This window comes from Podarcis pityusensis (assembly GCF_964106645.2).
Source record: "Podarcis pityusensis genome assembly, chromosome: 11".
Taxonomy (NCBI): domain Eukaryota; kingdom Metazoa; phylum Chordata; class Lepidosauria; order Squamata; family Lacertidae; genus Podarcis; species Podarcis pityusensis.
In genome coordinates, this window is record NC_138036.1 from 56,822,357 (window position 1) to 56,831,910 (window position 9,554).

At 45.6% G+C, this 9,554-nt stretch overlaps 1 pseudogene across 1 annotated transcript; it reads right to left on the reverse strand.

Moving 5' to 3' along the window:
- Positions 1 to 982: 982 nt before the first annotated feature.
- On the reverse strand, positions 983 to 5,844 carry LOC308457895 (activated RNA polymerase II transcriptional coactivator p15 pseudogene; annotated as a pseudogene). Its single transcript has 2 exons — positions 5,467 to 5,844; positions 983 to 1,066 (listed from the first exon to the last, which is right to left on the reverse strand). The product of its transcript is annotated as an activated RNA polymerase II transcriptional coactivator p15 pseudogene (transcript).
- Between the last annotated feature and the right edge of the window lie 3,710 nt (positions 5,845 to 9,554).

Here is a 9,554-nt window from a genome sequence, read left to right on the forward strand (position 1 = left end):
CGCACGGAAACGCCGTTTACCTTCCCGCCGGAGCGGTACCTATTTATCTACTTGCACTTTGACGTGCTTTCAAACTGCTAGGTTGGCAGGAGCAGGGAGCGAGCAATGGGAGCTCACCCCATCGCGGGGATTCGAACTGCTGACCTTCTGATCGGCAAGTCCTAGGCTCTGTGGTTTAACCCACAGTGCTACCCGTGCCCCCAATTGGTGGGTAGGGGGCCCTATATTTTAAACAAACAACTTATTTAATAAGTGATTTATTGATTCAATTATAAAAGTGATGAGGGAATCTTTTTGGCTTGGTGGGCCAAGTCTCTCTCTGCCCCACCTTGTCAGGCCAACTTTGACAAGTAGTCAAAACGACCCATTTGTTAGTCCCCTGATGTCTTTAATCCCGCCCTCCTGTTACAGTCCCTTCTGCAATGTTCCCCAAATGCCTGACTGCCAGCCTGGATGCTGTTGGATGCAAGGGACCAGCTGTGTGATCAAGTTCCTCCTGGACAGCTCAGACACACAACTGCCCCACACAATGTCACATTAGGGTGGGGACAGATGAGTGGGGTTTGGAAAAATATCCTCGTGCGTCAAATTGGCACCCATGCCACCTGGCCAAATTTGGCCCATGGTTAGAGCTTCCCTACCCCCGATTTGTCAGAATATTTCTAAGCCACCAACTCATAAGAAGATCAAGGCGGTGTACAATAAAATCATTAAAACATCATAAATCTATTCTATTATGAAACTATAAAACCATAAATTACAGAACAAATGATCAATACTGAATCAAATTAATTCTCCAAGAATTGTTGCTGAAACAAATAGATTTCCAGCAGACCCCTGTTAATTAGATAACTGTGCTCATTGCATATCAAGATCAGGAATGAGTTAATTTCTGCAGTGCGGCACTTTGATTAAATCTGCAGGTGTTTTGAATCTTAAAGCTGATAACTGGCTACTCTCTACTTTTCATTCATTCATTCATTCATTCATACCAGAGAAGTACTTCAGTGGTCTTGTCCTCATTCAGTGCAGTAAGCAGCTTGTTGATTGATGCCATTGTTGGCCTCTGAAGTTAAGGACAAATACATTGAGGATCATTTAAGTCTTTTGGGTTGTGTATGTATTTTGTCACCTGGTTATCATTGCAACTGAATGATAAATCAGAGGCAACCATCATCATTTCAATGAGATAACAGGACATGGTAATTTTCAGTACTGAAATCTTGCATCTTCCTGAGTAATTTAGATACAGCTGCAGATTTTTTAAGCTGAATTGCTCTAGCAGATGGAAGGAGCCTGAATATTCAAGGAGGACAGTGGCATTTCAATACAAGGTGATTGCTCAGGAAGTTTCCCATGCTGCTTGCAGCATACAGATCTCCCTGCACTTGTTTACAACACAATGATCACAAACCAAAGTCAACTCTGCACCTGCTTATGCGGCTCATGAGAGTAAGAACATAAAAGACATTGAAGAGCAATTTAAAAATTGAGTGGAAAAGGGGAGAGCGGAATGTTTTCTTTCATGTGTTCTGAGAGCTTTCAGATCACTGTGAGAAGTAGATATTTGTCTGTTATGGATGTGGAAATACTACATTTCCGTAGCTCCAAGTATATCAAATGCAATTTTAGCATTGAAAAGATGGAATTAGAGATTCAGAGGAAAAGATTATCATTCTTGCTGTCTTGTTACATTTCAGTTTAATCCAAATAATGCAACCATAATCTTAATGAAAAAAGTCAGCTTCTGGGATTTACAGATTGGCATGGTGAAAATGTTTGGAACCATATTCCTTTCCTTTCCTTTATTTTTATCACAGATTCCATGTGGTCGAAAAAGTATTTGATAACTGTAAAACTGTGACTGTGTTCCTCAAACCCACTTTATGGCATATCAGATGCTGCTCTCTCTCTCTCTTTTGTAGTTTTGCCCAGAATACACTTTTAATGCACATTTAAAAATGCTCATCTTGCAAATTGTTTTGCAATCCAAATATACAATAGCTTGGAAAACAAATAGTTTAGAAAAGGAATGCCAGTGTAAAAAGACTACTTAAACCTATAACAGCAGAGTTTCTGCATGGCTCATCTTTTCTGTTTTTTGTTACTGTTAATTTTTTTTCTTTTTTCCCTTTTTTCCTTTATTGGGGGTGGGTGGGTGGGATGGATATTTGGTTGGGGATTAATTTTAGTATAATTGTTATGTTCTTGTTTTTTGTTGTTGTTTTATTGGTTCTGTATAGTTTGTGTTTTGTTTTTAAGGGGCGGGATCAGGGCTGCCTGGGAGTGGGGCCCCAGCCAACATGATGGCTGGGACAAGTTCCACGGGGGGGAAGCTCTGGGACATCCGATCTCAGTGATCATGGGCAGGAAGCGGAGTTACGCTAAGACCAGTCCATGTCATTACTGAGGAGGCAGGTTTAGTCGTTGTTTGAAGACTATCCCTGCCTCCGGGTCTGGCCTTGACCGGATGGATACTGGAATCAACAGGGGAAACCCACATGACCTGAAGGTGTTGCTGTGTAATGCCAGGTCAATTATGAATAAGACCACTGCCATCCACGACCTGATTGTGGATGGAGGATTTGACCTGGCATGTGTGACAGAGACCTGGTTGGAGGAAGCAGATGGGCCTGTCCTTGCCGCTGCTTGCCCACCAGGTTTCTCGTATGCACAGCAACCCAGGTCATGTGGGCGGGGAGGGGGGGTTGCAGTGATTTTTAGGAAGTCATTAGCTTGCATCAGGCATCCTACTGGGAAGATCCAGTTTTCTGGGTGCATGTTCTGGAAGTTGGGCAATAGGGGCAGTACAGGATTCCTTTTGGTGTACCGACCTCCCCACTGCACCAAGGATTCCCTGTCCGAGCTGCTTCAGGTCGTGGCGGATTTTCTCCTGGAGACACCTAGTTTGGTTGTCCTAGGGGATTTTAACATCCATGCCGACACGACCTTACAAGGGGCTGCTCGGGACTTCGTGGAAAGCATGGCCTCCATGGGGCTGTCCCTGAATAAGTTTGGCCCAACTCATAGTTGCGGACATGCCTTAGACCTGGTGTTCACCTCTAGTGACGTGGGTGATCTGACACCAAGTAAAAGTGAAACAAAAGAAGTGCCATGGTCAGATCACTTCCTGGTGCAACTGGACTTCTCCGCGACCCTTCCCCTCTGCAGGGAGGTGGGACCAATTCGGATGGTCCGCCCCCACCACTTAATGGATCCAAATGGTTTCCAGAGAGTGGTAGGGGATGCTTTATCCCATGTTGATGGCATTTCAGCTGATTCCTCGGTGGCCCGCTGGAATGCGGAGTTAACCAGGGCTATCGACTGTCTGGCTCCGAAGCGCCTTCTCCGATTGCATGGAGCCCGGACAGCCCCGTGGTTTTCTTCGGAGCTGAGGGCGATGAAACAATCGCTGAGACGGCTAGAGTGTCGTGGCAGAAAACTCACTCCGAATCTGACCGGAAACAGGTTAGAGCTCAACGACGAGCCTACCAAGTGGCGATAGTGACGGTGAAGAAGACTCTCTTCACCACCTCTATTGCATCTGCAGAAAATAGTAGCAGGAGACTCTTTCAGGTGGTCCGCAATTTAACGGAACCACCTTTACCACCGGGGCCTTGTAAAGACCCCAAGATCTCCTGCAACGGTTTTGCAAAGTTTTTTGCAGATAAAATCGCTCATATTCGGAAGGAGCTAGACACCACCGTGGGAGCAGGGCTGGGGTGGGAGAGTGCTAGAGCCCTGTCTGGTCAAGTAGCATGGAATCAATTTCAATCCGTTACCCCCGAGGATGTGGACAGGCTGCTTGGACAAGTGAAACCAACCACCTGTCTCCTTGATCCTTGCCCATCCTGGCTAATAAAAGCAAGCCGGGAAGGGCTGGGCAATGGGCTTTGCGGGGTGGTGAACGCTTCCCTCTGTGAGGGAACATTCCCAGATCCGCTGAAAGAGGCGGTCATTAAACTGCTTCTTAAAAAACCATCTTTAGACCCGGCCAGTATGGCCAACTATCGCCCAGTCTCAAATATTCCATTCTTGGGCAAGGTGATTGAGCACGTGGTTGCTGAACAACTCCAGGCACGCCTGGAGGATGCGGACCATTTGGATGCCTTCCAATCGGGATCCAGGCCTCATCATGGGACTGAAACTGCCTTGGTCGCGCTGGTTGATGATCTCCAGCGAGCTAGTGACAAAGGTGAGAGTTGTTTCCTGGTTCTGCTGGATCTCTCAGCGGCCTTTGATACAATCGACCATAACATCCTTCTGGACCGTCTAGAGGGGCTGGGAGCTGGGGGCACTGTTATACAGTGGTTTCGCTCCTTCCTCCTGGGCCGTGTTCAGAAAGTGGTGGTGGGGGATGAGTGTTCAGACCCCTGGGCCCTCACTTGTGGGGTGCCTCAGGGTTCCGTCCTCTCCCCCATGCTTTTTAACATCTATATGAAGCCGCTGAGAGATCATCAGGGGGTTTGGACTGGGTGTCCATCAATATGCGATGATACCCAGCTCTACCTCTCTTTCAAATCAGAACCAGTGAAGGCGGTGAAGGTCCTGTGTGAGTGCCTGGAGGCGGTTGGAGGATGGATGGCGGCTAGTGGATTAAAGTTGAATCCTGACAAGACAAAAGTACTGTTTTTGGGGGACAGGGGACGGGCTGGTGTGTAGGACTCCCTGGTCCTGAATAGGGTAACTGTGCCCCTGAAGGACCTGGTGCGCAGCCTGGGAGTCATTTTGGACTCACAGCTGTCCATGGAGGTGCAGGTCAATTCTGTATCCAGGGCAGCTGTCTACCAACTCCACCTGGTACGCAGGCTGAGACCCTACCTGCCTGCGGACTGTCTCGCCAGAGTGGTGCATGCTCTAGTTATCTCCCGCTTGGACTACTGCAATGCGCTCTACGTGGGGCTACCTTTGAAGGTGACTCGGAAACTACAACTAATCCAAAATGCGGCAGCTAGACTGGTGACTGGGGGCGGCCGCCAAGACCACATAACACCGGTCTTGAAAGACCTACATTGGCTCCCAGTATGTTTCCAAGCACAATTCAAAGTGCTGGTGTTGACCTTTAAAGCCCTAAACAGCCTCGGCCCAGTATATCTGAAGGAGCGTCTCCACCCCCATCGTTCTGCCCGGATGCTGAGGTCCAGCGCCGAGGGCCTTCTGGCGGTTCCCTCATTGCGAGAAGCAAAGCTACAGGGAACCAGGCAGAGGGCCTTCTCGGTAGTGGCGCCCGCCCTGTGGAACGCCCTCCCATCAGATGTCAAAGCGATAAAGAACTACCTGCCATTCAGAAAACATCTTAAGGCAGCCCTGTTCAGGGAAGTTTTTAATGTGTGATATTTTAGTGTATTTTTGGTTTCTATGGAAGCCGCCCAGAGTGGCTGGGGAAACCCAGCCAGATGGGCGGGGTACAAATAATAAATTATTATTATTATTATTATTATTATTATTATTATTATTATTTGTTACTGCTTCATCAATATCTGTAATCTGTTCCTTCAACTGGCTCCACTCTTCTGGATTTAGAGAGATACCTTTTCTGCCAGGTGTCATTTCACCTCCTTAATCCATCCAATATTCTCTAACATCAATTAGGACTTCACTTTTAAAATCACAAACACTGACATATCTCATTTTACCAATCTGAAACATATTCTCCTCTCTGTTACTACTTTGTTTGTAGGAGGCAGCACCTTTTAGCAGTCTTCTGTTTCTTTACAGGATTTTTGGGCACTGCTTGTGTTTTCCTTTTTGCCTTTTCGTCAATTTCACTGTCTGAATCACTGGCAGATGAGCTTGAAGACACAAGTTCTTTTGATTTCAGCATTGTTCCACTCAGCGCTCGCTGCTCTCCAGATGCTGGTCTCTTAGAGGGCCAAAATAGGGATCGCTTAACCTCCTGTAGCCCAGAGTGTCTGTATATGGAAACATCAAAGCTGCAGACAGCCAGATCGTTGACATCACATGATGCACCTATCTGTGGGAAAGAAGAATTTCCCAGGACATTCACAGGCTGGATAAGTCTTTGTGAAGAGTGTAACTTGAAACCTTCTGTGTGCGCATGTTCAGGAAGTTTGTCAGACATGCTAGAAGAACTGAACTGAAAGGACGTGTTTTTCTCTAGTGCTGTAATGTCAGAAATAAACATCATGTAAATAGATTTCTGACTTATTTTCTTTCCCCTGCGGAAGCAGGAGGGAGGGGTTGTGCATTTTACCCACGCTTGGGAAAATGTCGCCTATCAAAATCTCCCTGGTCTGTCTGGATATCAGCCAGAGGAGGTTACCGGTAAGCAAGCTCCGAGGACAGTGAGAGGGGCCAGCCTCTATGGAGGGGGCTTGCAAACCAACAAGTGGTAGCAGAGGATGGTTGCAACAACAAGACGGCTGAGCACCAGGTGGGAGACTTTTTTTGCTGATAAGCAGCGATCCACGGACCTCTGCGATGCTGATTTATGGCTGGATGGTGAACGCGAATTGAAAAGTCTTCGGTTCCCTGAGGAAAAAAGCTCCTATTTTGGATAAAACAGAGCGGAGAGAAGCCACATACTTCGCATTCCAGAGCTGATAAGAAGTTCCATTGCTAAGCGACAGGTCGTGAGTACTTTTTGAGCTAAATTTATGAGCTGGTTAGCTTAAAGAGCATAGAGAGAAAAGAAGCTTCAAAAGCGAAAGCAAGGCTGAGTTTTTTTCAGCGACGCTTGTTGTAAACAAACTGTTGGAAAGGGGACTTTCCAAGAAGAGCGCAGCTTGTTGATTGCTGTTGGAATTGCAGCGGAAGGCTTATTGTTTACAGATTCTCTGTGGAAGGGAAAATTCCAGGCAGCCAGGTGTGAAGCAGCTAGTAAACAGGATATAGACTTTTGGATTTTCCAATTTGTAGCTGAAGCTGCAGCTTGGGATTAAAGATGGCTCTGTTCTCTCAGAAACTGAATAGCCAAAACTGGCTAGAATGGTCATTTGCAATGGAATTCTTGCTGGTGGGAAAGCAATTATGGGACTTAGTCCAAACCCCACAGCCTGTTGCTGTACAAGCACAGGGGGAGAAGGCTGCAATTCAAAGTGAATTGAAACAGCGTGTGTTAAGAATTTTGGCGGAAAATGTGGACGCTTATCTTGAGCCAGTCCTAAAGGGTGCAGAAGAACCAAGGGTCGCTTGGGAGTCACTCCGCAAAGCTTGTGAAGCTGGGGTGGGAAGCAAGGACCGAGAGTTGGTTGCGCCAAAGGGGGAGAGCCAAGATGAAACTAGCCAAATTCTTGAGAGCTCATCGAAAGCTGGGAGGAGCTTTGAGCCACAACAGGGAAGTGAAGGGACTGTTGCTGCTGATGATCCTGTCACTGCTGCAATGGCTGTTGCTGATGGGGGGAGTGAAGCTCGGGAATCAAGCACCCCCACTACTATTGCTACGGAGGAGAGAGCTGTAGCTCTGAACGCTGTTCGTCAGGAGACACCACGTCAGGAGAAAGGAGCTAGAGGGAGCTCTGTAAAGCCTGAGGCTTCAAACAAAGGCCAAGCCCAGTCCCAATCAAAACCAGATATGGCTTTGATGTCGCTAAAGGCCACATCATCCATGGAAAATGCATTTGTTATAGACACAAGAGCGACGCAACACATGGCATCACGTCGAGAACTGTTTTCTACGTTCGAGAAGCAACGCTTCACTGTGAAACTGGCCAATGGTCAGGAAATGGAAGCAACCGGGATCGGAACTGTGTATCTAGAAAGCCTGAACTTGACTATAAACAATGTTTATTTTGTTCCTGATTTAAAGTACAATTTGCTGAGTGTTTCTCAAATAACTAAGAAGAAACTGGTGTTATCCTATGATGAGGAAAGTTGCAAAATCTACAAAGATGGAGAGCTGTATCTTTTTGCCAGAGAGAAAGACGGACTGTATCTGTTGACATTGGATGAAAAAGATTATAAAATGTGCACAGCATGTGAATCTAAAATGCTTTCTCTTGCAGGTATCTTGAAAGAAGACACGAGAGGAAAGGCAACAAAGATTAACAAAGTTTTTCAGCGAGTGTATGCTGATGTAATTGGTCCTTTAGCACCATCTAGAGGCAATGCAAAATACTATCTTGTATTTGTTGATCATTTTTCTCAATATGTATGGATTTACATTTTGCAGAATCCCAGAGAAACCTTAGAAAGGTTTAAGGAGTTTTGTGATAAGGTTAAGAATGTTCATGATGCTAAAATTGATTTTCTTTTCACAGATGAGAAGCCAATTTTTCTTTCACAGGATTTTCAGGATTTCCTGGAGAAGCAAGGGATAGAGCACAAGGTTGCTGTTTCTGAAGCTGCATGGAACAAAACTGTGTGTGTAAAAGTGAACAGAGTGTTGCAGAATGGCATGAAGGCACAATTGCTGAGTTCACACTTGCCACATGAGTTTTGGGCTGAATCTTTATCATGTTTTTGTTACACTTGGGTGAGAAAGGTTTCAAAAGGTATGGAATGTTCTCCTTTTGAGAAACTGTTCCACAGGAAACCTTCTGTCTCATATTTTAAGGTTTTTGGGTCTCAAATCAGGACTGAAACTCCAGAAGGGGTGAAGAATGCCAGAGGCATTTTTGTGGGTTATGAAAAGGGTCTCTACAGAGTAATTTTGTCTGAATCTGGTCAGGTGATTCTCACAAAATTTCTAGAAAGTGCTCCTGGACAGGAGAGAGTAATTTTTCACACATTTCCCACTGCTGATGATTCAGATGATGAATTTGATTATTCTGATTATAGTGATACTGAAAGTGACACAGAAAGCTCAGAGAGTTCTGTTGACACAGTTATTGAGAAAGGTTCACACATGATGACTAGATCTTCACAGATTAAGGATGAACCACTGTTTACTATTGGAACTGGTTCTCCAAAAAGTCCTGAGACTGAACCAGTCAGCAAGGAGGATCAGCACCTCATACGCAGGTCTGAGAGAATAACAAAGGGCGTACCACCCAAGAGGTATTCTCAAGAGTTTGCTAGTTCAGCTGTTGCATGTATTACTATTGTTGACAACTCAAGACAGGTTAAGGGTATGTCTAAGTCAGAGACAAAGACACAACAGGGAGTTGCTAAGCATAACACAACGTTCCCTAACCAAGGTAATGCAGAAGCACTCATTCCTTGGAAAACAGACAACCAGAGAGTTACATTGGTGAAACCAGTGGTGGGTAGTTCCAAGGGTGGAACTGAAACAACAGGGGATTGTTACATGTATAACAACTGTTTGTTTTCTTCTCTGGATCAAGCTTTGTCTGCAGCTAACGATGATTCATATGGGGGAGGATGTCAGTATATGGAAACATCAAAGCTGCAGACAGCCAGATTGTTGACATCACATGATGTGCCTATCTGTGGGAAAGAAGAATTTCCCAGGACGTTCAGAGGCTGGATAAGTCTTTGTGAAGAGTGTAACTTGAAACCTTCTGTGTGCGCATGTTCAGGAAGTTTGCCAGACATGCTAGAAGAACTGAACTGAAAGGACGTATTTTTCTCTAGTGCTGTAATGTCAGAAATAAACATCATGTAAATAGATTTCTGACTTATTTTCTTTCCCC